Source organism: Pogona vitticeps, chromosome W (genome assembly GCF_051106095.1).
Source record: "Pogona vitticeps strain Pit_001003342236 chromosome W, PviZW2.1, whole genome shotgun sequence".
Taxonomy (NCBI): domain Eukaryota; kingdom Metazoa; phylum Chordata; class Lepidosauria; order Squamata; family Agamidae; genus Pogona; species Pogona vitticeps.
The window spans coordinates 1,222,044-1,232,027 of NC_135798.1; the positions used below are offsets into that span (position 1 = coordinate 1,222,044).

General features: G+C 55.0%; 2 protein-coding genes and 1 long non-coding RNA gene across 3 annotated transcripts in view; 1 reads left to right on the top strand and 2 right to left on the bottom strand.

Annotated features, from left to right (window-relative positions):
* LOC144584975 (uncharacterized) overlaps positions 1–9,984 on the bottom strand; it is a 618,887-nt gene that overhangs the window by 222,776 nt on the left and 386,127 nt on the right. The gene's annotated exons all lie outside the window — the stretch shown is intronic.
* Positions 1–9,984, bottom strand: part of LOC144584983 (uncharacterized) — a 392,659-nt gene that overhangs the window by 128,522 nt on the left and 254,153 nt on the right. The window lies entirely within an intron of this gene.
* LOC144585006 (uncharacterized) lies at positions 5,673–8,362 on the top strand. Its single transcript, XR_013539513.1, has 2 exons — positions 5,673–6,856; positions 8,082–8,362. It is a non-coding gene; the product is annotated as an uncharacterized LOC144585006 (long non-coding RNA).

Here is a 9,984-nt window from a genome sequence, read left to right on the forward strand (position 1 = left end):
AGTGTGTGTGGAAGTGCTGGTTTAAAAAAGGAGAAAACAGCACCTCCTGCATGACACGGAGGTCGTGGCAAAAGGGCCACAGAGGAGATGGGCGTTGGAGAAATCAGCTTTCCCGAGGTTGACCTCCCTTTCCTTCATCCTTTCCTTCATCCGGCCTAAAGACTGACAGAAACAGGCAGGGACTCGGGTTCAGAAATGAATGACGGCGGCTTCCCTTGAGCTACAGAAATCGTCCGGTCAGAATGGAAAACGAACAACTCTGGTGACCTGGAAGGGTATCTCTTCACCAGAATAGCCTCGTTCTCTCATTTCTCCCCCCAAACATGCTAGCTGGTTGCAGAAAGAGTTGCCACCCGAAATGCACCGACTCTCACAGGCACCGAAGCCTGACAGACCCTGGGGGAGGTAGAAAGAACTCCCCCCAACACGAAAAGGCTTGTTTCAAAGAGCCTTTCCTGACACGTCTCCCCCCGCCTGGTTCCTCACATGTCCAGTCATGATCTCAACTCCTCCTGCCCCCCTCCAGGCTGGACACTGCCTGCCCCCCCCACCGGACACTGAGCCTCTCCTCCCACAGCCTGGGATCGGGGCCCCAGAGGCCCTGCCCTCCCTCCTTGGCTTGTTTGTGCGTTTGTTGGAGGGGACCCAGAAGAAGGGAAAGGCCAGCCTTGACCGAAGGGAGGGCGGGTGTGTGTGTGGGGGGGTCTGTTTGGGGGAGATTTGCATTCTCGGTTCCTTTTCTCCTTTTGTGGGAAATGACTCCCTCTCTGTCTCTGCCCCCCCCACATATGCAACATCCTGGTCTCCCTACCTCCCTCCTCCCTCCAGGAGCCTAGATCAGCCCCCTATCCTGCAAACCCCATTTCTGGTACCCCACCATCACCCTCTTGCTTCGCCCACACTTTTGCAGCCCCCCTTCCTCACCATCCTTCCAACCTCATTCGGCTCGCCTCCCCCCCAAGACTTGCAGGCTTAAAAATAACGTTTTCAAGTTTTGACAGAATGGAGTGGGGATGGTTGAGGTCGGGTTTCCCCCTCCCCTTGGGGGTCCTTTGAGGTTTTGTCTGGAGTGGGGGGTGGGGAGAGAGCCAGGCCCCTTCCTCTCCTTCCCCTTTGAAAATCCACCGGGAGAAGGTGCAAAATTTTTGTGTGGGGGGGGGGGTCGCCATGCAGGAAAACCCAGGACCAACCCACACTTCTACCCTGCCCCCAAGGGTGCCTTGCTCGGAGGGGAATCTGGAATCCTCTTCCCCCCCAAAACAGCCCCTCTCCCTCCCCTGAACAGAGACACACCTGACCCCCCCACCCAGAAGAAGGAAAAGGCCAACTTTAGGGGAGATTTGCAGGAATTGACCGCCTCTCTGCCTCTGCACCCGCACTTGCACACACACACAAAGCTTATGTGACGTCCCAGTCTCCCTCCCTCCCTCCGAGCCCGCTCCTGCCATTTTCCACCCCCTGCCCAGACCCGATGGGGGAAGATCCTCTGAGCCCCATGGGGGGGGGGAAGGAGAGGGAGGGGGTGACCTCCGGGGCTTCCGCTTCCTGTTAGAGCAGCTCCTCTTCCACCTTCATAGCTCTAGGGTCCTCTCTCCACAGCCCCCCCACCTTCCTTCCGGGGTTCCCCAACCGCTGGCCTTGAAGAGGGGGGAGGAGAGGGGGGAAAGGGCAGGAAGGAAGAGAACACCACAGGGGGGCAGGCGCCCCAGGGAACAACTGCCCGTGGGGGGAGAGTAGGGGCCAGGATCTGGAGGGGGGGTTTGGTCGCTTTTTCCCCTCAGGAGGGGAACTGAGGTGAGGGGGGGCTCTCCCTTCCCTTCAGGCTCTCCCGTTTGAAGCCTCCTCTGAGGGGATGTGGTGGCGCTGCGAGCTAAACTGCAGCAGCCTTTGTGTGCTGCAGGGTCAGAAGACCAGCAGTCCTGAGATCGAATCCACGCGACGCTCGTCCCAGCTCCTGCCAACCTAGCGGTTCGAAAGGATGCAAAATGAAAAAATGCGAGTAGATAAATAGGGACCACCTGGGTGGGAAGGTAACAGCGTTCCGTGTCTAAGTCGCACTGGCCATGTGACCACGGAAGATTGTCTTCAGACAAAACGCTGGCTCTATGGCTTGGAAACGGGGATGAGCACCACCCCCTAGAGTCGAACACGACTGGACAAAAAAATTGTCAAGGGGAGCCTTACCTTTTACCGGAGGGGATTCGCCCGAGGTGGTTTCCCTTTCAGGAGCGGGAGGCAAGTTTTTCTCCGCTAACGTTTCATTTTGCATATATAATACATGGGCGGAAAGAAGGGCGTCGAAGTAACTCCGCCTCAAATATATATAGAAAGAGCGAAGGGGGATATTCTGCCCAGAGAGAAGCCCGTAAGCATGTGATGGAGGTGGGGGGGAAAAGGGGTGGGTGGGAAGAGTGCGCCTTTTTGGCCTTCCTGGCAGGGAAAAGTTCAACAGGCTGGCAGAGCTGGAGGGGCGCCGTTTTGTGTGTGTGTGTGTGTTTGCATCTCTTGCACAGACTGACGAGGGGATACCCCCTCCCTTCTGCAAGAAGAAAGGCTCCCTGCCATCTTTCGACTTGCCCAGAGAGAGAGAGAGAGAGAGAGAGAGAGACCCCAGAAGGGATGGGGTGTGGGTGTGTTTGGGGGAGTCAGATTTGCCATCTAGGTTCCTTTTGTCCCTCCCTCCGAGCCCCCCCCCCCGCCGTTGCCCACCTCCTGCCCAGACCCGATGGGGGAAGATCCTGGGAGCTCCATAGAGTTGGGGGGGAGGAGAGGGAGCGAGCAGGGGGGCCCCGCTTCCTGGTAAAGCAGCGCCTCTTCCGCCTTCATAGCTCTAGGGTCCTCTCTCTCCGCCCCCCCCGCTTAGAATGGGGGAGGGGCGTCTCCTCTTCTCTCCCCCCCCCCCCGCCTTCCTTCCTTCCGGGCTTCTCTCCAACCGCTGGCCTTGAGGGGGGGAGGGGAGGAGAAAAAGGGCGGGAAGGAAGAGAACGGGGGGGGCGCGGGGGGGGGGGTTGGTCGCTTTTCCCCTCAGGAGGGGAACTGAGGCGAGTGGGGGGGGCTCTCCCTCCCCTTGGAAGGCTCTCCCCGTTCGGAGCCTCCTTCTCTGAGGGGATTCGCCCGAGGTGGTTTCCCTTCAGGAGCGAAAGGAGGAGGCGCTTCCTTTGCCAAGGGAGGGGTTTGGTTCTGCAAATATAAGAAGGAAGAGGCTGACAGGAGGGGCCTCGAACTAACTCCGCCTCCAATATATCTATACCAGTATATTATAGAGAGAAAGGGGGATAATCTGCCCAGAGAGAGAGAAGCCCGTAGGCGTGTGTGATGGAGGGGGGGGGGGGGAAGACGGGGGGGGGGAGGGAAGAGCGCGCCTTCTTGACCTTCTCTGTGTGTGTGTGTGTGTGTGCGTGTGTTTGTGTAAAACGGAGCTGAACCATTAACACGGAGATTGTAAACTCGGGAAAGTGAGAGGGGTGGGGGTGGGGTGGTCTGGGGGCCAGAGAGATTCCCCCCCCCTCCCCTTTGAATCCCCCCTCCGCCTCCCTCTCGAGGAGACCCAGAGGGGGAAAAACATTGCCTTCCCTTCCACTGGAAAAACAGGCCTTTCTCTCTAAAGCTTTAAAGGAGGCGCTCAGCCACGGAGAGTCCCTGCCCCCCCCGGGGGGGCACCCACAACCTGGGGGGGGTTTTGGAGTCCCCTCCTCTTCCCTCTCCCCCCCCCCCCCCGTCTGACAGGCTCTTCCTTGAAGGGACGTTTTAGGCCTCCCGCCCCTCCTCGAAAGACGCCTTGCCCGCCATCCTGAATCCTCTTGGGGGAAACTCAGACCCCCCCCCCACCCCCCATCCCCCACCCCCCCCTCTCCCAGGGACACACGGGGGGGGGGATTTTTCTACTTACGAGAAAGGCCACTAAAACTCCCCCAACCGCCTTCTCTGAGGGGAGACCTTCTGGCCGCCTTCTCAACTGCGCACGCGTCACAGACCCCCACCCCACCCCCCTCTGTGGGGGGAAGAGGAGCGCATGCGCGGGAGGGAGACCGAGCCGAGCAGCCAGGGAGGCGATCCTGCGCGTGCGCAGAGAGGAGCCCTGGGTTCGCTTGGAGGGCAGCCTGTCAGTCACGCGAGGGGGAAGAAAGGGGGGTTCTCGCCCAGCCAGCCTTCCAGAGGGGTTGGGCTTCGCGGAAGGAGGAGCGAGCTCTCATTGGGTCTCCGGGTTGCCAGGCAACCCCCCTCATAGACGACATAATAGACGCCCCGGAGGGCTTCCGCCCAGCAACGGGTGACGCGCAGAAGGAGCGAGTTCTCATTGGGTCCCTCATTGTTCTTCCCTGGGCGGAGCCACAGCCTGCAGACGGACTCAGCGTCGCCCCCCCCCTTCAGCCTTGTTCTCTTGCGGCCCCAGAAATCCGGGCGAGGGGGGGGGTCTCGGTCAGTCCGCCATTGAGGAAGAGGAGGAGGAGGATGGCCCCGCCATGACTTCTCACCTCTTTCCTCCCCCCCCCCCCCACACACAAGGAAGCCCCTCTAAAGATCCCCCTCCCACCGAAGATTTCACGGAAAGGCCCCTCCTGCCCCCCCCAACCGAGTATTTTTCTCCCCTTCAGGGAGAGTATATTTCTAGGGACACCCCTCCCTCCTCACTTTCTCTCCCCCCCCAAAAAAAGGCCCCCAAATCGCCCCCCCTCCGTTGGGATCCTCAGGCGGGAAAGAGGGCGGGAGGGGTGGGTCGAGAGAGGAAAACGGGGGAGGGAGAGGGGGCACGGCCTCCACTTCCGGTGGGGACGCAGCGCCGGAAGCAGCCCCTCCTCCTTTCCCTCCTCCTCCTCTAAACTTTCGTAGCTCTACGTTCTCTCCTTTCCCAAGGATGGAGACTAAAAGTTACCGAATCTATGCCCCTCCCACTCCCCCTCCTCTTCTCAGCGGCGATTGGTTGGGAGGGAAGGGAGGGGGGGAGAACGTAGATCTACGAAAGCTGTAGAGGAGGGGGAGGAGGGGCTGCTTCCGGCGCTGTTCTCCCCCACCGGATTCGGAAATGGCAGCCGTGCCCCCTTCCCTCGCTTCCTCCCTCCTTCCTCCCCTTTCTTTCTCTCTCTGTTTCTTTCCGGCCTCTTTCCCCGCTTCAGGTGGGGCGATTTGGGGGCCTTTGTTGTTTTTTGGGGGGGGGGAGAGTGGGGGAGAGGGGAGAGAGCAGAAAGAGGTTCGCATTCGCTGCCCCCCCCACAGTCCTCACACTCCGTTCTTCGTCTCCTGGGGGGGGGAATCTTTGGCGGGGCTTTTGTGTGTGTTTGTGGGGAAAGAGAGGCGGGAAGTCAGGGCGGGGCCGAGATCCCAATACTCCCCCCCTTTCCAGCAAGGCACCCGGGCCCTCTTTTTGTGTGTGTGTGTGTGTGTGTGTGTGTGTGTTTCTCTCTCTCTCCAGGAGTCCCCTCAGTCTCCCCTCTCCCTCTAACCCCCCCCCCAGTTGTTCTGGTTGTTTCCCCACCACCACCTCAAGTCTGAACTTGAGCCCCCCCCCCCTTTGGTTGGAAAGCTTGGCGGAAGTTCCTGGAGAGCCCAAGTGGGAATTGGGGGGCCTTTTTTGTGGGGGGGAGAAGGGGGAGGGAGGGCTGTAAGGGGGGTGGGGGAGGATAGGAGGGGGCCCAAAGAAATGGGGCTTGGAGGGGGGAGAAGACAGGGGGTTGGCTCAGAGGGAGGGATGTGGATGATGAGGATGATGAGGATGATTCATTTCTATGCGGCCCATCTGGCCGCCAAGGCGGCTGCTGATGCCCCTGCAATGGAGGGAAGTTGCCGGCGGAGGAACCCGGCCCTGACCTGAACCCACACCCTCAACCCCCCTCCCCTGGGCTCTTCCCACCCACAGCAATGGGGGGGCAGGAGAGCCCCTGGGGGGGAGAGCAGCTGCCCGTTTCCTACCCTGGGAAAAGTGTGTCTGTGTCTGTAGTCTTGTGTGAGTTTTGCTGCTGATGATTTTGGGTTAGAAATATTCTCAGAAAATTGTCTGAATCTCCTCTTGGTTTCCAGCAAGAGACTTTCTTAGAGGCAGGAAATTCAGTCATTGGATTGTTAATTAGCTTTGAATTCATTCATTCTTTCATTGAAAATTACTTTTCTCCTGCCTTTCTCCTCTTTGCTTCTTTATGTCTTACTGTTTTTGTTGGCGCAGGGGACGGTGGTCGGCTGGATGGCCAGACCTTGGGGCTGGAGAGGCTGAGCGAAGGGCCTCCTGGAAGGTCTTAAAAAGCAGGCGGAAGTTGAGTGTCATCATCACACGAGGGGTGCCGGACCACCACATTCTTCTGGATAGCCTCTTTCCGGGTTTTCGTTCCTCTGTGAAATAGTACGGGGAATTAATGGAAACCTGAAACACTCCACAAGCTGAGGGTTGGGGGGGGGGGTTGAACAAGAGTCCATCCCCCCCCAGCACCCCTGCCGTTCACAGAGCGATACCACGCGAGGGAAAATCCCAGAATCTGACTCCCCTTTTCGTCAAGTGACCACTCCTCCCCCAGACGCAAAGCCATGGTCAGGGCTGTGAAGGGCAAAGAGCAGAAGAGGGTCACCCGCAGAGTCCAGGGGTCCCCAACCTCTGGCCTCCAGATGTTCTTGAACTGCAACTCCCAGAAGCCTTCACCACCGCCTCTGCTGGCCAGGATTTCTGGGAGTGGAACCGGCCAGTAATTTACACACTCCTGAGTTAGTGCAGCAGTTCCATGCTACTTACCCCGATCTGAAACTGTTAGAATGGCGTTAGCCTTAGCTGCTACAAAGAACTACATAATCCATCACTATGATATTACCACTGCATATTTAAATGCAGACCTGAAAGAGGAACTACACATGGCAAAGGCACCAGGATATGAAGGTACAAAGCCAGAATTAGTGTATAGGTTAAACAAAGCGATTTATGGTTTAAAACAATCGGCTAAAAATTGGAATGATTGTTTGCATCAAGTTTTGGTAAAACTGGGATATAGTAGCAGTCTGGCAGATCCTTGTCTATATACCAAGAAAAATGGGAATGACTTAAACATACTACTAGCATATGTTGATGATATTTGTTTCATGGCAAAGAGTCAGAGCCAAGTAGAACTGTTTGAGAAACAGTTAAAAAAGGAATTTAAATTAAAAAGTCTGGGACCAATACAAAATTACTTAGGTGTACAAATACAGAGAACAAAACAAGGGATTGAATTGAGTCAAGAGCTAAAAATCAAACAAATGTTGCAAAAGTACTGCATGGGAGAGTGTAAAAGTGTAAGTACTCCAATGACGGTAGACTTTCAAAAGGAAGATGAAATCAGTAAAGATTTCGAAAACCAAGAATTATACCATTCAGCCATAGGAAGCTTAATGTATTTGGCAAACTGGACACATCCAGATATAGCAGCCTCAGTGAACATTCTAAGTAGGTATGTAGCCAGACCTAGTGAAAAGCACTGGCAACGCGTAAAAAGGATGTTTAGATACTTAAAGGGGACATATAACTATCATTTGATATTGAAGCCATCAAAAGATTTAAAACTGTCTGCTTATGTAAATAGTGACTGGGCCAATGATGAGACAGACAGAAAATCCATGACTGGATTTGTAATAAAATTTGGAAACAACATAGTTGGATGGAAATCCAGAAAACAAAGTTCCGTAGCAACTTCAACTTCTGAAGCAGAATTTGCCGCATTGTCAGAATTGTGTTCTGAATTAACATGGTATAAACAGTTAACAAAAGATTTAAAGAATGAGACAAGTGGTGCAATAAAAGTGATGGAAGATAATACCACATGTATACACATGGCTGAAACGGAAAGAGTAAAAAACAGAAGTAAACATATTGACATTAAGTATCATAACGTAAGAGAGGCTATAAGAGAGAAATTAATTGAATTAGAGTATTGTCAAACTGAAGATAACATAGCTGATATACTGACCAAACCTTTATGTACACAGAAGCATGAGAAATGTGTAAATGAGCTGGGATTGTGTTATGTTCAGGCATAAAAAAAATAGGAGGGGTGTCAGAGTATAGAAATTTTATAAGCCTGAACATGTACAGTATATGTGTTTCATTAACGAGCTGCCATTGTGCACAGATGTGAGAGTGCTGAGTCACTCTGGACATGATGTAACGACTTGAAACCAGGAGAAGACCAGGTGCAAAAGGATGAAGTCATCTGTAATCTGATTGGACAAAATATGCCATGTACATGTATATAAGTGGACAGTGTCTTTGCTTCTTTCTCTTCCTCCACTATCACTTGCTGCCACGCATGCTGTCCGTTTGTATAAAGAGTTCCTGCTGTGCTGTTAAGATACCTGCCTGTATATAACTGTAAATACGTGTAAATATAACCGTCTTGCAACACAAGAAGAACTGGTAAAGTGTCTTCAATAACTCTGCGTATTTCTACTCTTGCCAAAACCCTAACAAGAGCCCGAAAAACCCATAACTACCAACATGAATTTGACCCAACTCCGGGAGGCCATGGAAGACAGGAGGGCCTGGCGTGCTCTGGTCCATGGGGTTACGAAGTGTTGGACACGACTAAGCGACTAAACAACAATAATATCTACAGTATGAGATATGCAGGAAAAGGGGAAACCAAGAGGAGATTCAGACAATTGCCTGAGAATATTTTTAACCCAAAATCATCATCAGCAAACCTCACACAAGACTACACACACACACACATGCACGCACGTACGCACACACTTTTCCTAGTGTAGGAAATGGGCAGCCCCTCTCCCCAGGGGCTCTCCTGCCCCCCCCATTGCTATGTGGGGGGATGGAGGGTCAGGATTCAGGTCAGGGCCTGGTTCCTGTGCCGGGAACCTCCCTCTATTGCAGGGGCATCAGCAGCCACCTTCGCTGCCAGATGGACACCATAGAAATGATGTATCATCATCCACATTCGCAGCTATCTTCCAACCTACCCAATCCTGCTCTTCCCTCCGACTTCACTCACAACCCTGGCAGGAGCTGGAGGGATGCAGGTGGTGGGGTCTTGCGGCTGGCTCCCCCCCTCCCCGCCTATCGTGTTGCCTGGGTTGGTCTGGAATGGATGCTTCAGAGCCATTGGCTTTACAAAAGACCTGCCTCCCACCCACCCCCAGATGCAAAGGCTGAAATGATCCCTGTGAGGAGGGACTCTTTCTGGGTTGCATTTCTCTCTATTTTCTCCAGCCCTCCATCTAGGAGGGACGAGTCTTCTTCTTCTGCCTCTTCCCAAAGCCCCCTCCGTCCGTCTGTCAAGAGGAGCCTCCAAAATCAGAGGCTGCCGGAGAGGTGGTTCGTCTTTGGAAACGAGGAGCCAGACTTTGGGAAATGGGCTGGCCCTGGAGGGGGCCTTTGGGACCCGACCCCCGGAAAGGGCTCTTCCTGGCAGCCAGGAGAAAACGTTCCAGCAGAGATCTCCTTTCTTGGGGGGAGCAGAGGAACTGGCCGGCAGGATCTACCCCTCCAGTGCTGGCCAGAGGGGGGAGGGGGAAAGGGGGCAGAGGCCGCCTGGCCAGAGGGCAGACTAAGGGGCCTGGATCTAGCCCCCCTCGCTCCTAGCCAACCCCCTATCTTCTGCCCCCCTCCAAGCGCCATCACTCTGGGGCCCCTCCTATGCCCCCAACCCCTACACATGAACTTTGCCTGAGGATCCAGATGGAGATGGGTGATGACCTCGGGGGAAGAGGAGAGATCAGTGGAGGTTGACCCTAGAACAGGGTCAGGGAACTTTTTTACCTTTTACTCCTAAAAAATGGGCGGCTCTCTTTCTCCACCAGCAGGCAGCTCCTGGGTGACCATCAAAGAGCAGCAGGTGGCTTGCCTGCCAGGGGTGCCTGATGCCGCCTCCCACTCCATCACCAGCTCCGTCAGCTGCATTGGGGCTCAGCATCAGAGCTCCTGCAAGCCTTGCCGTCGAAGCGCCCTGACAGCTGCCACACGAAAGCCAAGAGCTCCACCAGGCCCAGCCGGCCAACATGGAGGTGCCACCGAAGGAAGCC